This window comes from Xiphophorus hellerii, chromosome 11 (assembly GCF_003331165.1).
Source record: "Xiphophorus hellerii strain 12219 chromosome 11, Xiphophorus_hellerii-4.1, whole genome shotgun sequence".
NCBI classification, from domain to species: domain Eukaryota; kingdom Metazoa; phylum Chordata; class Actinopteri; order Cyprinodontiformes; family Poeciliidae; genus Xiphophorus; species Xiphophorus hellerii.
In genome coordinates this window covers 8767754-8791486 of record NC_045682.1, presented here as the reverse complement: position 1 = coordinate 8791486, position 23733 = coordinate 8767754, and the positions used below count along the sequence as shown (strand labels likewise).

Below are 23733 nucleotides of genomic sequence, written 5' to 3'. Positions count from 1 at the left end.
TGGACAGCCCCACTCTTCTCCCAAGAAACGTTTTTGAGTTTTCGAGCATAATGTCAAGTTGTCCTCAACCTGAAACATCAAATTAGCCGCAGACCATCAAACCACCTCCGCCATCTTTGTGTGTCTGGATGATATTCTTTTTCTGAACACCTTCTGAAACAAATGTCCACTTTTATCTTATCAGCCCACAGAATCTTTTCCTAAAATTATTTTGCATCCTCTTTGGTCAGCAGCGGTTCTGATGTCTGAACTCTCCCTTGGATGGCATTTTTGTGCACTCACTCTTTTATAATTAAGTCATAAACACTGGCCTTAAATAGGCAGTTATTTGGCTGTTGCTATGGGCTTTTTTTGTGACATCCTGGATGACAGCTGCCACTGCTGGGAAGACTAACCACTGTTCCATGATTTGTTTGTTTGTGAATAATTGCTCTCATTGTAGTTCAATTGAATCCCAAAGCCTTAGAAGTGACATACAGTATAGTAGTCTTTTTATAGACTAATATATATGAGTAATTTTGTTGTTGTTCTTTTTGGACCCGGATATGATATGTTGCTCTTTGAGATTCCGTAGCTTCATATTCTCAGACAGGTTTTTCTGTCATTATTTCTGGGTGTAGATAATAAATTGTATGGTGGGACTCTAATTAACTCGATTAATATTTTGAGTTGCGTTAATTGGAGTTTGTGTATGAATCACAATTAATTGCATTTTAATCAAAACCCGCGTCTTGACAAAATGAGCAACATTTTTAATTCACTTGGGGTTTGCTTTTTGAAGGTGAACTTAGTTTGATTATCTAAATTATTTACCTGCGGGAAAAGAAGCTAAGCAATAGAAGTTTGTAAGGGAGGGATTCCTTTTCACAGGACTGTAATGTTATGTGGATCAAGTAAAGTAAAGGCTAGTAAAGGCTTCAATAATGAAAAAGGAAGACAGCTTGAGACTCAGACCACCTTTCATTACCACAGCCACTTGAACCACAACTTGCACCAGAGTATTATTGTTCTTTAGTGCAAAATAGAAAAAGGAAAAAAAAAGCTTCTCGTCCTTGAGGGTTTGCAGCCAGTCGACTTCTGATGGATTAAGGAAGACATAAGTCGAGAACAGAAGGTATTTCTCTCCTCGCCGCTTGGCTAGTTAGTTATATCGAAACAAAACGCCAAAGGCAGAATTTCATTTTTCCCCTTCCCACAGTCCCCATCACTGGCCTGTCTGAGGCCCGATCGATGTCCAGGTAATAAAGTTCTGATATATGTTGCTGCCAATGGGGCATGATTTATGTCTGCTGTACATGGACGTGCTGCGTGCACTTCTGCCAAATTCCCTCACAAGGGGACGGCTGTTTAGGGAAATCAGTGGAAATATGCAGGGTTTCCTCTGGTGTTGCTTTTAAAAAAAAAAAAAAAAAATTCCAGACTAGAGTCAGAACGTAGCTTCAGGGTTGTAGATCACCAGAGCGGTGCATAGTAAACACACTGCAGATGTTGATCAATGGCTGAACTCCCTGCTTTCGAATCCGTTTTTAAATGTTTCTTTGAAACCAACAACTTTTCATTTTTAGCTGAAATGCAGCAGAATAGTCTCGACATTGCTCTTGATTTATGTTGATCCGGGCCAGTTCAAATAAAACTATTACTAGTTGCATAGAACATGTAGTTTACGTCCAGAGATACTGCACAGGACTATTGCCTATTAGTAAGAAGCCCAAACGGGCCTATTTTTTGATGACTCTGCATGTTCTCCCAATGCACGTGTGAATTCCTCCTGCAGTTCAGTAACACTGAAATTAGATGGACTGCCTGGTTGTCTGTCCTGTGTATCTCTGTGTTGCCCTGTGATAGACTGGACCAGTCCACAATGCCCTTTAACCCCGATGCTTACTCAAAGATTAAGCCGGCATTGAAAATGGATGATAGATGGAAATATATTCTCTACACATGACTCAGTAACGGGGTGATCGTTTTCTGATTGAAGGCTCAAGGCCTTTGGATCACAGTCATGTAATGAGTCCTTGAGAAAGCCTATATTGGAATACGTAAACCCTTTTTGACGGTATTGTATGACCTGCATAAGATCAGCCACTTGATATACACATGTTGACCCTTTATCATTGACCACTTAACCCCATCCACCCTCCAAATATTACAAAACTTCAAACCAGAAAACTTTCCTAACTAGTTTCTCTGTGCAGACCTATTGTTCCAATACACACAGTGTACATGCATTGACATCTTGTTGACGTCTAATTCAGGTCAGAACATCTCTGACATTATTTAGCCAAGAGAAGGAGTTTGAAATGAAACAGCTAGTCACCAATTGTCTTCTGAACAAAAACCTTGAGTTGGTTAGATTGTCGCGTCCAGATTCCACCTTAACAATCCTCACAACTTCTCATCTGGACTGAGATTTCAGAAGGCGTCTTTATGGAGGCGTTCCCACCTCTCAAGTCAAACTCATCTTTTTGTGTCTGTCAATAACATTTAGTTTGGACAATAATGTGAAACAAGCTGGTAGAAATAGAGACCTAGAACTGCTCAAGTCATTTAGATTACATTACCATCGACAGCTGACACCTGTATGCATGAATGTTAGTGTGGAATAAAATAATTATTCACAGTGTGTTTACTTTTATCAAATAGTTTATTAAACCATTTACAGGATTATTATTACTTATATGTGTTTGTTTTCTGCTAAGGCTCTCTGCGTCTCTTGCAGACAGAAACTGCAGCTCTCTACAGAAAACGGTTGAAACAGGAAAAAGGCCAAACCACGGGCCCTATTGCTCCTTTTTAGGGTCTTCAAAACTTCTTGCTGCCTGACAACAGACAAAGAATAAATAATTATCACACTTTGACAGGAAAACAGCTCCCATCTTTCCTGTACTTGTTACTAGAACATCATGAGCAGGCAAACAGAAAAGAGGATGTAGCTGTTCTTAATTATAGATCCACCCTGTGAGCTGTCTGAGTTTATTCCATTCCATCTTTGTGCATGTGTTAATTTTGTAAACCCCCTTGGGTATGTGTTAACGCCCTCTGATATGTTCCTTTGATTTCTGAGGGGTGTATAAGGATACGGAATCACGATGTCTAGTTCAGAGTTTGTCTGACAGCAATGCAATCTCTCCGCCTCAGCTAAGGTGTTTTATGTTTCAATAAAGCTGTGTTTGTTCTTTTATTTGTATCCTGGTCTCCAGTTTTTCCCACTTATCATTAGCCATACATCGGCACCCATGTCTCCCAAACTATACATTACAGAGAAATAATTGAGCTCTAATAAATAATAGTTCATATGTTCCACCGTCTTTTACCAGCAGGTCAGTAGGTGGGTTTATTTGTAATCACATGACCAAATGTTTATCAGTCCTCCCTTTGAGGGTTCTGGATGAGAGTGGATGCAGTTTGGGTGCGGCGGTGGCGCAGGGGATAAAGCATGCGTGGCCGTCACGGGTTCAAGTCCCAACCTGTTGACCTTTGCCGAATGTCTTCGCTCTCTCTCTCTCGCACAACCCACTATCCTATCAATTCACTATCAAATAAAAGCCACTAGAGAAAATAAAAAAGAAACTTAGATATGGACAAGAAAGTGGACATTTTGGTGTTCTGTGAGGAACATTCAGAGGGGTTTGAATTGGGCCAATAAATGTAAGATGTGTTTTGTTCCCCACATATGTGTTTCTTTGCTCCCTTCTGCATATGCTGTTAAATTAAAGACTATGTCTGAAATGTTTTCTGGTTCCAACTTGGGTCTAAAGCAAAAAGTTGAGTTAAAAACAGATTAAAGTCATTATAAGGGGCTGATAATAACCAGAAAAAAAAAACTTTTTTAAAGCCTTTTTTAGATATTCAGGTGATCATTTAAAATTAACTATAAGTATACATGTTTTAACTTCTGCCTGTTAATTATATGCATCAAAACTTTAAATGAGTGGCATTTATTTAACACAGAAAGTGTTAAATAAACACAGAAAGGTCCAGGTCTTTCTGTGTTTGCATGCTAGTCTATAATTTTGTTTTTTTTTCCTGGCCTCTTGACCTTTAAAAGAAAAGAAAAGAAAAATGATACCACTGTGTGTAATCGCCTGTCTGATCATTGAAAGGCCTTTGTAATAAAAACACTCTCACACTGACCTGCAGTTAGGAATGACTCAGGAACGGCTGCCAGTTAAATAAAGCGACTCAGTCAGAGTCGGAAGCTTTTCTCTCTGCGCAGCGGGTCGGAGAACGTGCCGAAAAATGTTCTGCGGAATAATCACCTTGATTTCTTATTCCATTAACAAGATGGAGCTGGAGTCCTTCCAATCAACGTCTATGTGCAGTCGCTTTCACACGGTCTGTGTTCTCATTGTGAATTACTTATTTGCTGAAATTTGCTCACAAAAGGTACAGTTGGTTGACTATGGTATTTAACTGCAGCACTCAGTTGCAGGATCTATTGTAATCCAGTTTACAGGGACTGTAATTTACTGTGTAATTATCATGTTCAGCCGCTGTGTTTGCAGCCGACGAGAGAAAAGCAGAACTGTGTACAGTACTTTCACAGCTGAATTGTCCTAATTGCAAAGCAGTTTATAGTGCTCTTCAGACTGTTGTTCAAGCGACCTCACGTCTCTGTAAGTTTAATTATTGTTTTTAGTAATAATTATGATTTTCTTTGGCATCATAAATCCACTCCAACTGGGCCGAAATGTGCCTGCTACTGGATTAAAAGCATGGAAAGTTGTAGCTGTTTTTTTATGTGGCCCTCTTTAGAACACTGCAACTAAGTTCGCAGATTGTAAATACTCCAAGGGTGTCAGGTCGCGAGGCACTCTGCAGCTCCGTCTCCACTCGGTGTTATTGAAGAGCTCTGCATTTACTGCGAACGTGGGGATATAAATTAGCACGCAAAGGGTGTGGACACAGTGATCTGTGCACTCGGCTCGAGTCCCTCTCAGGCTCCCTTACGAAGCATTTAACTAAATCAAGGGGCGGAATTGGCTGTGGATTGTGTTTGAAATTCACCGCTGATTGTGCCATTCTTTGTGAGTGGGAGAAATGCACATCCAAACTTTTATATGTGGCTTTGATTGATGCTGCATTATGAACATCAGGCACGGCCGGGCGGATGGGAGAGAGTCCAGTGGATGAAGGTCTTTACTTTGAAGTGTCAAATCAATGTTTATGCTGATAAACCGTCTGCATAGACGATTTAGGGTTCTACCTTTGTGTTTCTGTCATTTTAACATTTTCTTGTAAATTTATTTAGTTCTCCAATGTTGTGTTTTGGTCATTCGATGTCGAAGCAGTTGAATTTTCCTATTGGTTTACAGCTGTACAGTTCGGTAAAACTTCATCACAGCCCCACGTTTGTGTATAAAACCGCCTCACTCAGACACACGGCCCCGACCGTCAGGAGTTACTGATAGCGTCATTCAGGTTGTGAGTGACGCACATTGATTTATTTGCAATGTGGATACCGAGCAGAATGAGTTTCTTCTGCCCTCACTATTTGTTTTTGAACGGACGACTGCTAAGGTTGACTCCAACAACACAGAAAAAGTCGCCAGTTTTATCGCAAATGATGTTTTTGATAAAAAGCAAGTTGCTATGAGGATAATAACTAGTGAATAAGTTGACACCAGTGTTTCCTCCGTCCTGATCACAACCCTGCTTACCCCGTCCGTTCATCCAAACTTGGGTGGAATTTTTCAAAACTCGCCAGGGCCGGGGTTATGCTTCCACAGCGAGGTTAGTTATACTAGAAACTTACCACCGTACTTTGTAGACAACATGTGGGTGCTCTAGTATATTTGTTTACAGAAAAACAATCTTGCAGTTTGCACAATGAAAGTTAGATGTTTCTAATGACTACGGCATCAGTTTTGCGGTGCTAATCTGATTTAATTCTTATTCTCTGGTGCTAACTCAGTTGTTAGTGCTGTTACCTTGGAGCAAGAAGATCCTGGAGTTAAGTCCTGGCCAAGGGCCGTTCTGCACAGGATTACATGGTCTCAGCACGCATGTGTTTGTCAAATTATGTGAACATTAGGTTAACCGACCTTTGTATGAGTGTGTGCATGCATGGTTATTCGTTCTCTGTGTCTCTGTGATGGATTGATGACCTGACCTGGGTACATCTTTCCTGGAGAGAGAAGCTAATCCATCCCACTAGGAGGTGTGGAGTATGGGCTAAAAGTGTTAATTCATTTTCAGTTCATGTCCAGTTATATATAAAAAAAAATCCTTCAGTTCGATTTTAATTATCCCAATAAAATTCAGATTCAGTACAGTCGGTTTAAGAGTTCTCAGAAGTGCAATTAAACTCACGACTCCTGCTGGATTTTAAGGTCGAGGTATGTCAGATCCCTTTTCCTGATCCCATGGAAGTGATTACTTTTTGTGTCTTGGAGTTAGGCAGCTGATTTGAAGCACACACACTGTGTCCGTGTCTGGTGTTGAGACCCTGGCACTCCTATTCCTTATGCCACTAAAGCTCTGCAGCAGCTCCCTGTTGTCTATCTAACCCGACTATCTGGTTTCCTTATGTTTAGACAGATAGGATCTCTGGAAGAGGCTACATGCTTACAGAATATGTCACTGTGATGCCCTGCTTTCTGAACTCTCACTAAATAACGCGGCCTAGATACAAGTGCAAGATTCAACTGCAAAATGCTGACAAAGACCAGAGAGAAAAGTCACGCTGTACAACAATAAGAGCTCTGTGCTTGTTGTATGTATACTTTAGAGATAATATAGAAGTGCTATTGATGTTTTTTAATACCAGATCTAGGTTATTAGCCGTCCATGTCCCGCTGGTTGTCAGAAAAAGAGTTTCAAGTACAGGTTAAAAACAAACTTAAGAAACATTTTTTATTTTTTTAGGTTGATTGAAGCACAACTTCCAGGCTTAGAATTCAGTTAGGTTTAGTCTTTTTAAAAATGGGACTGCCTCTCCTGTTTACAAGATATTTATTGTTCTTTAGTTGCAGTTCTCTGTTTTAATCAGCCTAATCATTTCTGAGGTATACACAGCAGAAGAGCTCATTTTACGTCACCTGTTAAGCAGGTATTTCCTCAAACAACCGGTGCATATTACTTTTGGAGCTAGACGTTAATATAATGTTAATATTCAAACTTCCACTCTGAAACCTTCTTTCTGAATTGTTCTGCCGAGCTTTTTCTTTCTCGCACAGAATTTTTGTGATTGCGAGGAAGATCGCGGTAACCCTCATAACCTGAGCAGGTGTGAAGGACAGGATGCAGGATGCAGGAAGGACAGCAGGCTTCCTCCTTCCCACATCCGGATTCGGTCTCTGTCCTCCTCTCTCACCAAACCAGGAAGTCCCTCGTTCCAGACGCAGTGTGTCCGCAGCGCTTCTATATATAGCCAGAAACGAGGCAGTGTTCACCATCGGCCTCCTGCCTGATGAGATACTTCCTGTTTGCTGAATTTAACTCCGGATAATTGACACCACTGTTTCTGACTCCTGCTCAGATTGGGAGCACAACAAGCGCCAAGCAATGTTTTCTGGAAATAAAAAGAAGAAGAAGGAAAAAAAAGATAAAATGAGCTACAAGAGAGGTATTAAACTCCATAATAGATCGTCTTCCCACCGCAGAGGTGGGTAGAGAGAATGCTCAAATAAATCAATACAACAAAGTGGGCTGTGCGAGGAGGACCGACATTTGGCTGAAATATTAACCAAGCACCAGAGGAACACAAGCCCAGCTCTATGAAATAGGGAATCCATTATGGACAAGGCTGGGGTTGTCTCTGGGATTGGATTCAGAAGTAGGCGGGTGTGTGTGGGGGGGCGTAATGCCCCTTCACTGGTTTTATTGAGAACTCATTGCACAGCAAAATTGAGAAGCCATTGGTATTGATCAGGAGTGCAGACTTCCAAATGGGGCTCTAAGCCTTCAAGCTATTTTTCTCAGCTCCTTTAAGGGTCTGGATGGAAAATGTTTCTCCTCGCCGACTTTATTGTATTTGTTACTGTTTTTCCTGTTTTTTTTTTAGTCCAACATTTTTATTTAGCCGCATGTTGAATTTGTCGTCTTTTATTCAAGTCGGCCTGCATGTCAACTTGTCTGTGTGTACGTTTCATTGGGTCGGATGAAAATCTCAGCTGAGTATGGCCGAAAATGTCCTCTTACAATTTAACTTCACGTAAACTGCTAACACCTCCCGCCAGTGCACGGCTATGACAAACGTCGATGGAAAGCGACAACAAAGTCACTTCGGAACCGCTTCGGTTGTTCCCACTGGAATCGCATAAAAAAAGAAGAAAAAAGTGGATTGGAGTCGGATTCATCAAAGTGTCTGACTGAAAAAAAAAAAAATCTGATATGGGCCAGATCTGAGCGTTCACACTTATTCTAAAAAGTCTGACCTGGTAACTTGACCCCCGAAAAAAATCTGATTTGTGCCACTTTAGCCTGCAGTGAACAGGGTCTTAGATTTACTGTCTTTCTGGTTTCCTCTATAGTTTAGGTGAACCGAACGACAGTGTGGAGTGATAACCTTTCACCTCAGCCCAAAGGAGCCGGACTATCTGAAGAAACAAGCAAGAAAGTGAAACCTCCACTCAGGTGTGGAAGTCGCAGACACCTTGGTGTCAGCTTGCCTCAACCAGAGAGTTTCTGATGGGGGATTGAAGCAGCCTGTGGTTTGAAGCTGGGGTAGCGGAAGATTTAATTATCATTATTTACACCATCTCCAACCTAAAATGTACTGAATGCCGCTTTTACTCACAGCTTCAGGGTTGGTTTTTATTTTCTCGCCACGTTTTGCATTCTACAGCACAGACCAGTCAACGTAGACTGCCAATATTTTCAATTTAAACGGCCTAAACAGATTTTGAATCTTGCAAATCCTTTACGACACATGAATAAACAGAGTAGCGCGTATCGCATTAGGATATTCCTTTTAATGCTTGAATATACATGTCAGATAACTAATGCAAGCTGTTCTGCCTACATATCCACCTCACCAGTTCTCATTTCTCCTGCTGTGCGACTCCCATCGTCATATCTCTGCATCCCCCACCCCGCCTCGTCTCGTCTCTCTCCCACTCTGTTCCTCCTCAGCTACTTAGACCCTGCCTTGATAATAACTTTGGAAATCCCCATCCAGCAGCGGTGCCGACACAGGCCTCATGAGAACAGGAGATAGTCTAGTAACGTTAGATTGAATGCAGAGATGGAGGGAAAGCAGAATGAGTCAGAGATGAAATAAGAAGGCAGCTGCCTGTACTGCAGAGCAGGATCTATAAAACTCCTCCTCACAAGCCTGTCTGCTTTAAAGACAGCTACTGACGGTTACTTAATAGTAACCAACCATTAATTCTCATTACCCTTCATCCAAAAGAATCACTCAGTTACAAGTAAATGATTGATTACTTTTAAATCTTAACTTTTCCTACAGATGTCATTTACAGTTTTTTTGCTGCCTGATAAGTAATCCCTAAATTTTTGTTTCCTTGCATACATTAAAGGCTGACCTCTTGAAACTGGCACAACCAGTCGACTGGTCCAGCTAAAATCAAGTCTCCCGTCTTTTTCCTATCTTGCCATCCATGATGGATAATTAAAATATATTTTGGATGGGTCTAAATATAAAGAAATGAAGGCCAACTTGAGCCAGGCCTGGCCTGTCTAATAGATATGTGTAGCTTTTGATGTCCTGTCGTTCTGAATGACACACTTTTCTAGTTTTCTTTTTATGTATTTAAACAGTGACCGATATTTTAGTAATTCAGTCACAATCCTCCATAAGTTCTCATAAGTGTTCAGATAATTCTTAATCAAAAAGTATGGCAAGCAGTCAGTTTTACTTTCAGTTATATGGCTAGAATTTTTGTTATAAGTATTTTGTACTAGTAAATAGCTAAGAATTTTATCTTATTACATGCATAGATAATTTATGTGTTTAAAAAAAATGTGTATTTGTAAAAAACAATCACAAAAGTTAGAATTTGTTTTTTTTTAGGGTCTTTTTACATACAAAGCACAAAACCTACATCTAAAACTAAACACTTCCCTTGCTTACATGTGAGTTTCATTCGTGTATGAATTTTGGCCAGGGCTTTTTCCCTTTTAGCTGATTGGTCAATGTCATGTCAATCACAAATGTAACAAGCCAATCAGATTTACGTTTGGCTGTCAAACGTCTGACTCCCTCAAACCGTTTTGATTGGATAATCCTTCTGCTTGGTTTTATTCCTACAGTGAAGTTAGTTTTAAGTTAGAAACGTGACAGACATTTTCTTTGTGATTCACATCATGCAGTGGTTGCTTTCTTTCCTGCTGAGTCTGTCACAAGGACTCCAAGTACTTGCAGCTGAATGTATTGGTTGGTTTGGTGTGTAACTATTTTGAACAAATACAAATCATTTCACATGTAAGTTCTCATCAATGGGCACACATAGATACAATTCTCAGCCATCTTGTTTAACAAGGTTGCAAAACTCACAATTGCGCATTGTGATTTACAAGTATAAAATATTCGTGACAGGAATTCGTACCCAGAGCGTGGCTCCAGATTGAGGGTCACATATTAAAATTGCAATAGGGTCGATTCTGTTGCAGCGCTGCATGTGTGGATGTACAAGTTGCACCAGTCACTAGTGGAATGTTTCAGAATGGCTGCCTGGCTTAGCTGGTGTTTACATTATTTACAGCCTGATTCGATAGGCAGGTGCCGGGCGAGAGCAGTCATATTGAATTGAATTGAATAAATGAGAAGATGTGTTCACCGAAGCCCGTTGGTCATGTCAAAAGTAAGTTTTTAAAATAACCTTCAAGTGGGTAATAAACGTACTTTTTATTAAGCGTATTTGTAATTGGCTTGAAACAATATTTTAATCTCATACGTGTTTTCTTCAGCTGTAAACAGAAATCGTCTTAATGAACTGGAAAACAAGACTTGAAAACATCAGGCTGTGTGGAATTTATATATATATATATATATATATATGTATATATAATGTGATTCACTTAGTGAATTGAGTTACTGAAATAAAATTCTGTAACTTTTCTGAATTTCATTTCAGTCATTCGTTTCAATTTGAAATGAACAGTCATTTCAAATTTTGATAATATTCTGGTTTATTGAATATGACTCTATGCTACAGTGTCCTATCCAAAGTAAAGGGATTGTTTTTCTATTGCATCAATTACTTTTAGCAAATAAAGTTAAGAGATACTATCATGGGGAGTATCCTGCAGTTTGGCAATCACATGTAAAAGTAACAACATGTATTAATTGTCAGGAAAAAAAACAACAACAAAACAATTCAAACAAAACTACTAGTATTCAATTAAAATGCAACCAATCTGAACAAAGAACTACTGTAGCTTTTTCAGGTCAACCAAATCTACAATTTCAAAGAATTTCATCGTTGCAATTATTCATCCACCCATTGTCCATTAATCCAACTTAACCCCGTCTTCCTGTCATGTGAAATCAAATTTTCCCCAGAGGAAAACCCAGACTGTCGCTCTCTAAACTGACCCTCTCCATCTTCAAACGTGAGATCTCAAGGTGTGTGCAGACCAGACGGGATCTCTATTCCCCCTGGTGAGTTCAGGGTCTCCCTGGGATCTCCTCCAACGGCTGCATATAAACAATTGGTTACTGATAAATGCGACGGCCACAAACGATCGTCATTAACATGCCACGCCCCTGTTCATCCGCGGTTTTGGTGGCCCCAGCCAGAGAATTTGTGATAAGAAGGGAAGATGGAGAAGAAATTCACAATTCTCAGAATTCTAAAGTTTAGATCCTAAAAAAATAATTCCTCACACACACAAAGTAAAGTCTGTATACTGCTTGAAATCTCCTTATTTTGATAGCATATCCAACAAACATTAAAGTAAATTGACAGTCTCCCAGACCTCCGTTGATTCGCCATGCTGCGGCGCAGCAAACTAAAGCCGACTGTCAAGCACGATATTGTGTGAAATAAAATATTCCAATTTTTCAGACATGTAAATGAGTTGTTTCATCTGATTCAAGGCAGACTGGAGTATCCCTCTAGTGGCGCCTCACCACAATCCGTGTCTGACAGAACATCATTAATAGTGCAAAGAGGCACACTTTTAAAATGAGAAAGTCTTTCTGATTCATTTCAAGTTAGGAATTCAGATCCATTAAAGACAAAAATGTATCTAGAAGGTCCAGAGAAAACAAAGCCTAGTGTCTGTACAAGCCGTGCATCCGCATTAGGCTTCAATTAGAAAAATAAAAATAACACGAGCAAAATCAAATGCAAGTCACAGGCTTCCAAAATCCTGGGACGGATCACAAAGCAGACATCGCAGACGGACACATCACAAACACAGTGAGAGTGTGAAACACTCTGTCCAGTTGACAGATTAGACGGTATTTCTCCCTGCAGCTTCACATTGATTCATGTCAGAGCCACTTGAGTGAAGCACTTGCTGTTCTTCCGAACTAAAGCAAAGCCAGATCTAAATTAAAGTCGTAAAAAGAAAGATCCCGCTGTTTCAGTTGCAGGATTTTAAAGTCGCAGAACACTATAAAAGCAGTGCACTTTTCCCAGGTTCGACAAATGTACATAAAAGCAGGCGTTCTTGTTGTTTGCTCGTTTGAATCAAATTCCCCTCCAGCCCCAAGGTCAGACCCTTTAATGCTCTGAGGGGGGAAAAAAAGGATAAATCCCCTTTCACAATACAGTTCAAACATGTACCCACCGGGTGCCTCTGGGCATTCATAAATCACCCATCAAACTGACCGTGGCCTTGTCAGCTTTTATTAATAAAACTAGCTTCACAGAAACACAAAAGGTGCCTAGTGGAACTCAAATGGGTCATCATTGAGCAGAGACGCTCTGATCCAGGATTCTTCTGTTCCGAACCAGTTCCGATTACGGAATATCACATACAGCTTCCAAATCAGAAAACTTCCACCTAAATATTTAGTGCTAATTGTTATTGCTGTTGTTTGCATCAGTTGCCGCTAACGCGTCCTAATTTGCTAAATCTGTAGCTGAAAAGGCTGATACAGTCAACGCCGTAGCGTTGCTGGTGTGGAAATGTTGATTATTGTATGAAAACACAATAAAAACACATCCAGCAGCAAAGTCCCTTCATTACTAGATTTTATTTTCTTTTTTTGTATGAACTGTTATTAATTATTCATGAACAGAACCATAACCGGGTCTGCCTTGAGAGACTAAAAAAGTCATACCAAATAGCTTGTGGATTTCTGTTTAATTCAAGGGAAGAGGAGGAGCAAACTCTTCGCTCATGTTGGTGAAATTACAGACGCCACGCAGATTGATGGTGGTAAAGAGTTCCAATAAAGAATACTAAGTCACTCTTTGCATTTTAGTTGGATTTCTTGTTGTCTGCTGAAGCTTCTTGTTGCTCCTCTGTTTGCACAAAGCCATGACAACCATTTGTTTTGTGTGGAAACCTCTCCCAAGAGGGGATGCATGGATGTGTTTCCAACAGCTGGCCGGTCTCATTACTACATCCGACCCAAGAGCACCAGAGCTGGCGTACCAATAAACACGGCACTGTCCTTTTGCTAAAGTCAAAGGTGTTACCGTGAAACTTTGAATTCAACCTCCTCACCACCTTGATTCCTTAGGAAATCACACAGAGACAGCAGGAGGACCTCTAAGTCCTGGGTCAAATTGTTTTAGGATAAAGGATTCATCAGTCGTTGGAAGGGTTGCCAGGACAGCAGAAAGGACATTTGTCTTTCAAAAGAAAATAGCAGCACAAATTCGGTTTGCAAAACCATAGAACTTCAGGAACAGTGTCCTTTGGACAGAAAAGACCTAAGGAAGGAGCTTCTGTAATAATGTACAGCAGGGAAATTTTCTGTGAGCGATTGAACGACCGAGTGGACCATGAACTGTAGATATGCATTCTAGAGCCAAATGAGAGGGCATCTGTCCAGAAACTGAAGGTGGGATAAAACTGGCACATCAACAGGACAATGACCCCAATCAGCAAATCCATTAGAAAATGGATGAAAAAGTAAAACCGTTGCAATGGCCAAGCCAAGGTCTGGACCTCCTGATTAAAATGCCTCAGCAAGACTTTAAGAAAGATGTGCATTAAGGAACGTCCAAAACCCTTAATGCACTGAAAGAGTGTGGGGCTAAATTCTTCACTAAGTGAGACACTGATGAAGTCATGACCAGATCATCTGCTGCTATCTCCTGATTCATAGAATGACGGATCTGAAAGAGAGTATTTATCTTTTTGCCATGGCTACGGGAATCTGTAGAAATAACCATGGAATCATTACCGCATTCTACAGGTCTTAAAATAATTTGTCAGTTTTAATTGCATACCGTCATGGAAGTAAAAAACACGGACATCAAATTCCAGCTCTTTACATATTTCTACATATCTGCAGTTGTTGTCCCAGCTCCTGTTGGAGTGTGTTGCGGCGGACAGTGGCAGCAGGAGCTCTCCCTGCTAATGGCAGACATCATTAGCTCTGTGAGAGCATCATCAGTTCCTGTCTTTTTTGTCATCATTTGAACTGACCCCATAGCATTGTGATACTCAGCTCGTTAATGCTCAGAATCTCAAACCGGAGAAAACATCCCAGCTATGAAACGGGCCAATTATCCGCCAGTGTTTCCTATCTGGACAGATGAAGCAACGCCGACCTGCCAACAGCTCATTAGGAAATGACTGGCTGAGTCTCTCGAGCTGTCCTCTGTTTTGATATCCAAAACAAGGCTGCGTCAGCAAACTCAAAAGCAGTGCGGGACATCTCAAATGGCAAAGATTTAATTTCTCTATCCGGTGACAACTGATGAGAGCACTAGAAATTAGAACTGAGGAGAGGAACAAGTACTGGAGAGCCTGTCAATACCAGAGGCAGAGAGACAGGCCAATGTGAAGATCATTCCCTAAATTCTAGAGCACAAAATGATTTCAGGGAGCAGAAAACACTAAAGCTCACGGATTTCCTTTACCATTACTGGATTTATAGCTGACAGCAGCTCGATTTTCCAAACAGGCTGTCAACGCTGTTTGTGCGACTGCAGATAATATTGAAGAAGAAAAAAAAACAACAACTTGCAGATATTTGCTTGCCAATTGATGATACTCCATCCCATAATGACACATACAATTTATTTCACGAACAAAGCAGTAGAGTGTCATCGTTATCTGGCTCTGTGTTTATTGGCTCTCAGAGCTGAGTGGAGCGGAGCCTGTGCTGGTGCTTAAGCCGCATCAGCCGTGTTTCCTGCAAGGACACCTCACACATTCAACCGCAAGCCAAGAAATCTTCTTCAATCTAATTCTGAGAGCAGAGAAGTGCCGATGGTGCATGGAGATAAAAATTTCTAACGTCTTTAGGGAGGGAAGGAGCAGCACCGAGGGAGTGTGAAGGGAGTTAGGGACTGTGATCGTACTACGGAGGAATAAATAGAAGCTGTTCTACAACATTGATCGAGCTTCAGTGGGAATTAAGGAGGGATGGAAAGTTGTAGATATATGTGTTTATGTTTGGGAGGAAGTTCAGACAGCTAACATCAGCATGAGAACTGGTTTCAGGGTCTAAATCATCAATCAGACTCTTTGACGATAACACCGGGTTAGGCAGCCTGAGGGAAAGATCTGAATGGTACAGAATGATGCTGACATACAGATGAGTGTTGGGTTTAATGATATGCAGCAATGGGGCTTAGTGACGTAGAATACATGTCGCAGTGGTCTGGGGCCAGGATGGATCTCCTTGTTGTTATCATTAATACGCAATAGTTTCTTTTTTGGTATGGCATCCTGATGCCATACTATATTCAGGATTGTTAATTATTTCCTTTAGTTTTATGAAGACTCTGTCTTTTTCCAGTCATCTACAGAGGTTCCAGAGCAGAACCAGCCTTCTTTATCAGCTTGTTGCGCATTTTTTAAGTCCCTGACCTGACTCTGCTGCTGATACCCCAACAGATGATGGCAGAATGGATTACACTCTCCACAGCAGACGTATAGAAGATATGAGACAGTTTACTGCAGACATTGAGAGACCTAACCGTCCTTAAGACGTAAAGTCTGCTCTGTTCATTACTGTTGCCTCTCCAACCTGTTGCGAAGGTGAACACCAAGGCTTTTCTACTCCTCCACCTCCTCCATGATGGGTGGCTCTATTTGTCAGTTACCTTCGTCTCTGTTGACTCTACGGATTCTACCAATGACTTTCTCTTTTTTTTTTTTTGCTTTCTTTTTGGTCTCCAGCTTTTTGATGCGCCCTCTCAAAGCTGATTAAGAATCTCAAAAATCATTTTGTCATTTTCTTTTGAAACCACTTTACCACTTTACTCTTTTTTTATTAGTTGAGTACTTTTACTGCACAACCTAAGCACAATCCTTAATTTAAAAAAAAAAAAAGTTCTGGAGTGTCTGACTCATTGACAGAAGCACCAGGAAAGACGCTGAGCAAAGCAACTACTTTTAAGGTTTCAGTATGTAACTTTTATTTTTTTTTAAAAAATACATTTTCTGTTAAAAGTCGTGACAGTACGTTATGAGACAGATCATAATGTGAAAAGATTAAGTTCCTTTACCTCCTCCCAGTGCTACTAATGCTTGATTTTTTTCACCTCATACTGTATTGTCACAACAGTTGACATTTTCAGCAAATGTGTAAAAAAATAGATTTTATTAAAGTTACATACTGAAGCTTTAACTGGTCACAAGGCTAAGAACGACGCATATCATCAATACTCTGCCTGAACTTATTACTACCAACCAAATTAATTAAAGCAAAAACAATTATGCTATTAAACTACTGCTGGCCTCAACTATTGTGATCTACTTCTATGAGGCCCACTGGTTCCGTTTTCACCCAGCAGCCTTAAATTTAACAGGTTTGTAAAAATGGCTAAAATTAAATGAGTCCATACAAGTTGTTAAGAAATTCCACCCTGACATGTAGTTTACAATGCCGTTACCGCGCTCTACATCCTGTTGCTGGCAGGGTATTTATCCACACTGGAAAAATGGGTTAGAAGATGGTACTCTTGAGTACCAGCTTAGAATTAAAAAGCCAGAAATTGCTTCTGTTTGGTCAATGAGAAGAATATTTGATTTAAACGGAGAACATGCATTGTGAAGTCAAATCAGAAAAAGAGAGAGAGAGAGAGAGAAAAGAAAAGAAATAAAGTCAAAAGAAGGAGAAAAGGACAAGAAATGAAGAAAAGACATGCACTGAATGTGTTCTACACGGACCATAAAGAGGGACGGACAATGACGGAAAAATCAGAAGCGGAAATGGAAGGCGCCACAAACAAGACGGGAGTTTGGTGACTCTTTGATCAGAGATCCGCTCGCCTGCTGGATCTGTACAGAGCTGGATACATCTATAAACAATCAGAGAGGCAGCCGGTAAGGCAGAGACTGTATTATGTGAAATGTTAAAGCATCTTGTCAGGTCGACTAGGTTTGGGGTAAACAGCACCTTCCAAATAAAAAAATGACCCTAAAAACATAAGAACAACTAGTCAATGTTCTGGAGTTAATATTATGAAGTTCTGATCTCAGTTCAATATCATGGGACTGAGATCAGAACTTCAACCAAACCATGCTGTGATTTGGTTGACATCTGACCTGGACAGTGTAGAAAAACATATTTTGCATAATGAGTAAATCTGTTGATTAATTACATAAAGCCTGAAATGCTATGAGTTTTCCAAAAAATATCTGGTTATTTTGGTATTTTTTTTCTTCTTGATGAGTGCCGCATGAGTCATCTTTACAGAAAAAAACTATATAAAAATCCAAAAATAAAGAGAGAAAACAAGCAGTCCTCTCACTGACCAAACTGCCCTTCCAAGCGCCTCAGACAAATTGAAACTTTAACTAATTAACTATAAATAACCAAACAGTTCACAGTGAGTGTAGAAGCCTTACAGGCCTAATTTCCCCAGTGTTCCCAGAACTGGTTCGAACATGAATTGGATCTAATGAAATGTCTAAATTAAATGCGTTGCCGTATTCATTCATTGCTATTGACTGAGGGCACATAGCCAATGGTAAGGCCTTGTGTCGGATTCAACAGAGACATCAGCACATGCGATCATCAAGCCAATGAAACGGGCGCATGATTTACACCCCACCACCCAAACAAACAAAGATGCAAAGCTGACGGACGGACGGGATCTGCCGCAGTCTTCGTGACCCGTCACGCGGTGCATCTAATCCACCTTCCAACTCATCCAGATCAATTCTGCTACCTGCTGCCCCCCACCACCCGCTTCACCCTCTCTAGCCCTCCATCGTCTGCAGTGCTGTGCTTAACTGGGAAGGAGCGGGCTGCCGAGCCTCGCTGCTCTCAGCCCAATTAAATGAGGCTCATAAATAACATGAACAATGGTGTATTCCCCTCTGGCGCTGTTGTAATCAGCCTAAAGACACCGCGGCGCAGAGGTAACAGCACACACACACACACGCACACACACGTAGGCGGAGTACACCAGTGGCTCCGGGTAAATACTGATTATATTTTCCATTATTTTAGCTACCATGGGTGTTCAAATGCTGAGATAATCACTGGATTACATGATAAGGAAACATGTTTTAATGTTTTATTAATTGCTGTGCCACATGTGGTCTGAGGAGGCAAGCACGACAGTACGCAGGATACACACAGGTCTCCTCTGAAGATTCGGTGTTTGGAAACTAAATATACGTCCCGGCCTCTTCACTAATTGAGGAGGCTAAATTTATTCCTACCCCTGGAGTAGCTAATGAGTCGTTTGGGACTGCAGCACTCTGGAGTCTGTGGCTAGTTTCTCTGCATCCTTGTTTCTCTGCCACGGCGCGCAAACCCGGCTTCGGCGCGTCGCATCCCGAGTACCTTCAGCAGACTTCCAGGATAAATTGGAGTCTGCTTGTGTTTACCGACTTGTTGTTGCTTTAATTGGTTGTCTTTTTTTTTTTGTTTTGTTTTGTTTCCCCCCGCCGCATCATGAAGAGTTTCTATGAAAACAGGCGGCGGGAGCCTCGCACGACACACCGCATTCTTTGAGGAGCAGCAGAGGGACGAGGTCTGTTGCCACGGCACCGACTGTAACTGTCAAACGTGGGATCCCAGACGGCCCTGCGTGGCCCCGGGCTCTCTGCTTTCACATCAGTGGCACGTAAATGCATTCGCATCATTCTCTCCTCACTCATTAGAACAGAGGTTCCTTTTTATGGGTTTTCTTTTTTTTTTTCCCATGTCGGTTTAATTCCTCACACTGCTCCCTTTAAAATTTGTGCATGACCACGATTAAATTTTAATGCTGTGCCTCCGCTGTGACCTGGGGGCAGAATCTGTCCCTCATCAGCTGTAAACTGGGAAATTCGCAAAAGTGTATTGTTAATTATGGCTACAGAGAGAGTGGGAAGCTTTGTTTATGGAAACAAGGAGATTATTTAACGCAACGTGAAACCCAGAGGTATGGAAACTGTTAAACTGGCTGTATTTGTGGAAATCCTGCAACTTTGAATGCTCACATTTTGACTTTATGGCTGCATTATTGTCATGCTGTCATCTCCCAGCCTGTAGTGCGCTCATAACATCATCATTACTGAACAATAACAGATAAAATGGCAACCAAACTAGTAGACTGTGAAAAGATTTCATGAAATAAGTAAATAAATATTAAAAAAAGGTACATTTAAAACCGCGGTCTCCGAACTACAGTCCGTTATCGCTGCTGTCCTGGAACTTTTGGATGCATCCCTGCTCTAACGCGTCTGAATCAAATAAATGGCTCATGACCAGGCTTATGCAAAACTTGCTGACATGACAAGGAGGTAATTCAGCCTCCTGTTTGAACAGGGAGGCAGCCAGAAAGGACTGTTGCACTGTGGAGTTGGACACACTTGCTTTTAAAAAGAAACTATGTCCAGTAAAACACAATGTTTTTATTTTATATTGATTTTATGCACAATAACAAAAAAACATAGCGTGCATAATTTTAACATCAATCACCCAATTTGATGTTTTTGGCCTGGAGGAGAAGTAATATTTCACATTAGTCTGTGAACATGCCATCTCCATGGTGACCCTGTGATTATGGCGCCGTCATGCTCTTCAGCAGGCACAGGGAGTTGATTCCTGTGAAGTTTAAACGTGGTTGTCTTTAAAAAAAAAAAAAAAAAAATGGAGGTGTGAAAGATTTGAGACAGAGACCAATTTTCACAACAACAACCCAAAACATGGGAGCCAAATCTAAGATGGAATGGTTTCATCAAAGCATAGAACGGCTCTCTGCTTGTTGTACAAAGCTGGTATGTACCACAAAAAGACTTGCAGCTACACCTGCAGAAAAATGGACTTCTGCAAAGTACTGTTAACGTACAGTGGCTGAATACAAATCCCTTCAAAGTGTTTCAGAATTTTATCTGTGAAAACACATTAAGAAAATGTGTCGTTTTGATTGCATTTTCAGCTGTAAGCTACTTTTTTTTTTATTTCTCTATCCTACAAAACAAAACTTACTCAAAACAGTCAAGATTTTTATATGGAGCTTAAAGAGGCTTTGAGCTTTGAGCAAGTAAGAAGGGAACATTAGAAGACGGCAATGTAAATTGAAGAGAAAGTGGCAATTTGGCTTGTTCTCTTAAAGACTCGCATGACGATTAAGCAACACATGTAAGGAGAACGGAGAGAGACGGCCATGAAAAACACGAGCAAGACAACAGAGAACTCGTGGAAATGGTAGAAAAGAAACGCGGAAACTAATGGGAGTTGCTCGAGTTGGATTGATAGGGGAGGAAACTAAGGCCGAGGGTGATTTGATTCCAATCATCCCTTGAGCGTTTCACCACTCCAGGGATTTCATTAAAATGTGCCATTATCGTTTTCTCAGCACCTCCACTTAACTTTTGTTTCCCCCTTGAAGGGCTATTTCCACCAGTTATTTCCAAAAGCAACTTTCAGCTGCAGATTACTGCTCCCCCCGCCCCGTGTCTGTCGTTCACAAAGTAGGACAAACGCACAGACAGACGCACTATGTCCTGCAGTTGACTGTGCATGATGGTCTTCACCTGTTGCATTGTTCAGTTCTACTAAAATGCATGTTAAAATAAGCAGGGTTCCCAAAGTAGACACTGCAAAGCTTCAGGTCTAAAACCAGATGACAGCAGTCATTAGACACGTTTGGTTTCTAATTTAAACTGCATCACCTGAATAATGTAGCAAACACTACAGAGGAGAAATAGAAAGGAAATGGATGTTCTACCATGTTCTTTCTTCATCGGAAAAAGAGACAGCATTGACCGACTCATTTGGTGTGTATTGATGATTTTGGTGACTCTACAAAACGTAATGTTTATATTTTTGTGTTTTTGTGACGTAACACACTTTGAACACTGCTGAAATGTGCTATACAAATAAACTCGACCTGCATCAAAGTGACATCCAGAGAGCGCAGACTACGACGGCTGAAAGTTCTAGACAAAAGTGAGCATAAATATGTAGAAAGATGGCCAAGGATGCGTTGATAGATAAAAACCAGCAATGAGAAAGTCCGGTCAGTCAAAGAGGGACATTGTTCTGTAGCATAAAAAGCGCGGCGACTGTAAGCGTTACACAGCACAAGCTGGGCAATCAGTGCCAAAAAGGTAGATCTGTGACAGAGATTTTATATATGGGTATAAATATGTATGTATATTTTTTTTATTTACAATTTGTTTAGCTTGCTGCAAGGACTTTAAAACACACTTTGTACCACAGCACCTCCTTAGCTTTTGGAAAACTGGTTTCTCTACATGTGAGAAGTTGGTCAACTTTGCAGCTGCGTAAAGCTTTAATTTAGTTGGATTAGCATTTCGGCACGGCAACAGTTGCAATTTTCCTCTCTTTAACTGAGCCTTGGAACCATATCATTGAAATTCTGTTCAAATTGGCAGGGATGTCTTTTCGCTCTTCCTCCAGTGATTCCCCCCGGAGGCTTCAAATCGAATGTGAAGCACGACGTTTTTCTAACCGAGGTCTATATGTCCCCACTGTGCATACACTCAAATTTTAGAAGCATACAGGAAAGTCAGACACCCTCCGGCACAGAGTCAGTCAGTTTACAGTGAATTAGATTCTGCTACCACGAAGAACAAGCAGCAAAAAAAAAAAAAAAAATAATTCATTTCAATTTGCGTCAGAAACCAGACATACTCAGGTTTCCAACAAAACTACTCAAAACGCAAGCAGGGACAGAATTCCCATAATTTGGAGGATGTAATATAATAAACGATCAACAAAAGCTGGCTTTGGACTTTCCAGGACATGCTGGATGCGGAGCTTGTTCAGGGAGATGGCAGCGGCTCAGAGCTCATCAAATGGCCCATTTTCACATGGCCTGTACACGCCAGCAAAATCTAATATAGCCCTGCTAAACGCTGCGCTTCGGCATCAGAGCGCTGTCTGAAAAAGCTCTTTCCCTCACCGCCTCCGCTCATGTCTGCCTAAAATTGCTCGGGCACATTGCCCGAAACGGTTCTCGGTTCTTGAAGGCTGGTGCAGTGAAAATGTGTTAATTACGTGGGAGTCAAAGTGAGTTTATCGGTCTGATTTCATCAGGACATATGATGGCATTAAGAGCATAAAGGAGGCAGGAGGAGAACAGTCCTGATTGGGAGCTTGAAATAGCGTCCTGTCCTTGTTGTCATCTTATCTGATGTTCGGAGTTCGTTTTGCTCGAGTGTTTGTCTTTAAACGATTCGGTTTGCCACAGCTTACTCGATGTGCTGTTCCATTTCTGCATGCACAAACACAGCGCAGGAAGGCTGAAGGCCAGACGACTGTGTGAGTGGGAAAAAAAAGACATTTGAAGCATGATTGATTTTTTTTAATTATTATTATTGAGATTTATTTAGCAGTGCAAAGTTTTTTAACACTGATAAAATGATTTTTTTAATCTGTTGATCTGAATTAATGTTCCAGTAAACATTGGCAGCTAAAGGCAACTGGTGAATAGTTAATACTGATGAACAAAGGTGCATACATAAACTCTGTAAGGATGAGAGTGTTAGATAACTGATGGATGGATTCTCTGAATATTTCACACAGTAAACGCATACAGGATGTCACTCCTTCTTATTGGTAAACACTGGTGGTTCACCTTATTAGCTTATGCCACTACTCTTTAAGTCCCTGGCATTATTTGAGCTTTTGTGATATTAATCTGCTTCCAGTTGTACAAACCACAATTTGTTCCTATGGTTACCTATTGTAACAAAAAAAATAAATCCTTTCCAGCTGCCCAGCATCCAAAACCAGAGGGAATAATTGTCCAGAAATGCAAACGACTCAACAAGACAAATTATAAAAGTCTAGAAAAAGAAGAAATCAGAACCAATGTATATACAGTAGATCCTAAATGTAAACATGCATAATGAGGAGTAAAAACGGTGAAATTTGTTGGGACTTTGAATGGAGCCTTGGGGTACCCCTCGGGTTAAATCACACAAAAAATATTTTTTTCCAAATGGATTGATATAATTCTATAATTATGACTTGGCGTAAACAAGTTCAAGACTGTACTTTTTACACCGATATGGGAAATAAATAAAAGACTGCAGCTGGTTACGAGCCAACTTTTACTAATCGCTTTAATACAAAGGGGGAGACTTTAAATGGCTGTGAAAACAGGAAAAGCAGACAGAGATCCAGGTTGGATACTTGATGAGGATGGCAGCGTGTATGAAGGCAGCTGGGACACAACCAGACATCTGGGAGATGTTCATTAGATTAACAATAAAGGG

At 40.7% G+C, this 23733-nt stretch overlaps 1 protein-coding gene across 3 annotated transcripts in view; it reads left to right on the top strand.

Annotated features, from left to right (window-relative positions):
* The window catches only part of robo3 (roundabout, axon guidance receptor, homolog 3 (Drosophila)), a 183642-nt gene that overhangs the window by 23510 nt on the left and 136399 nt on the right, over positions 1-23733 (top strand). The gene's annotated exons all lie outside the window — the stretch shown is intronic.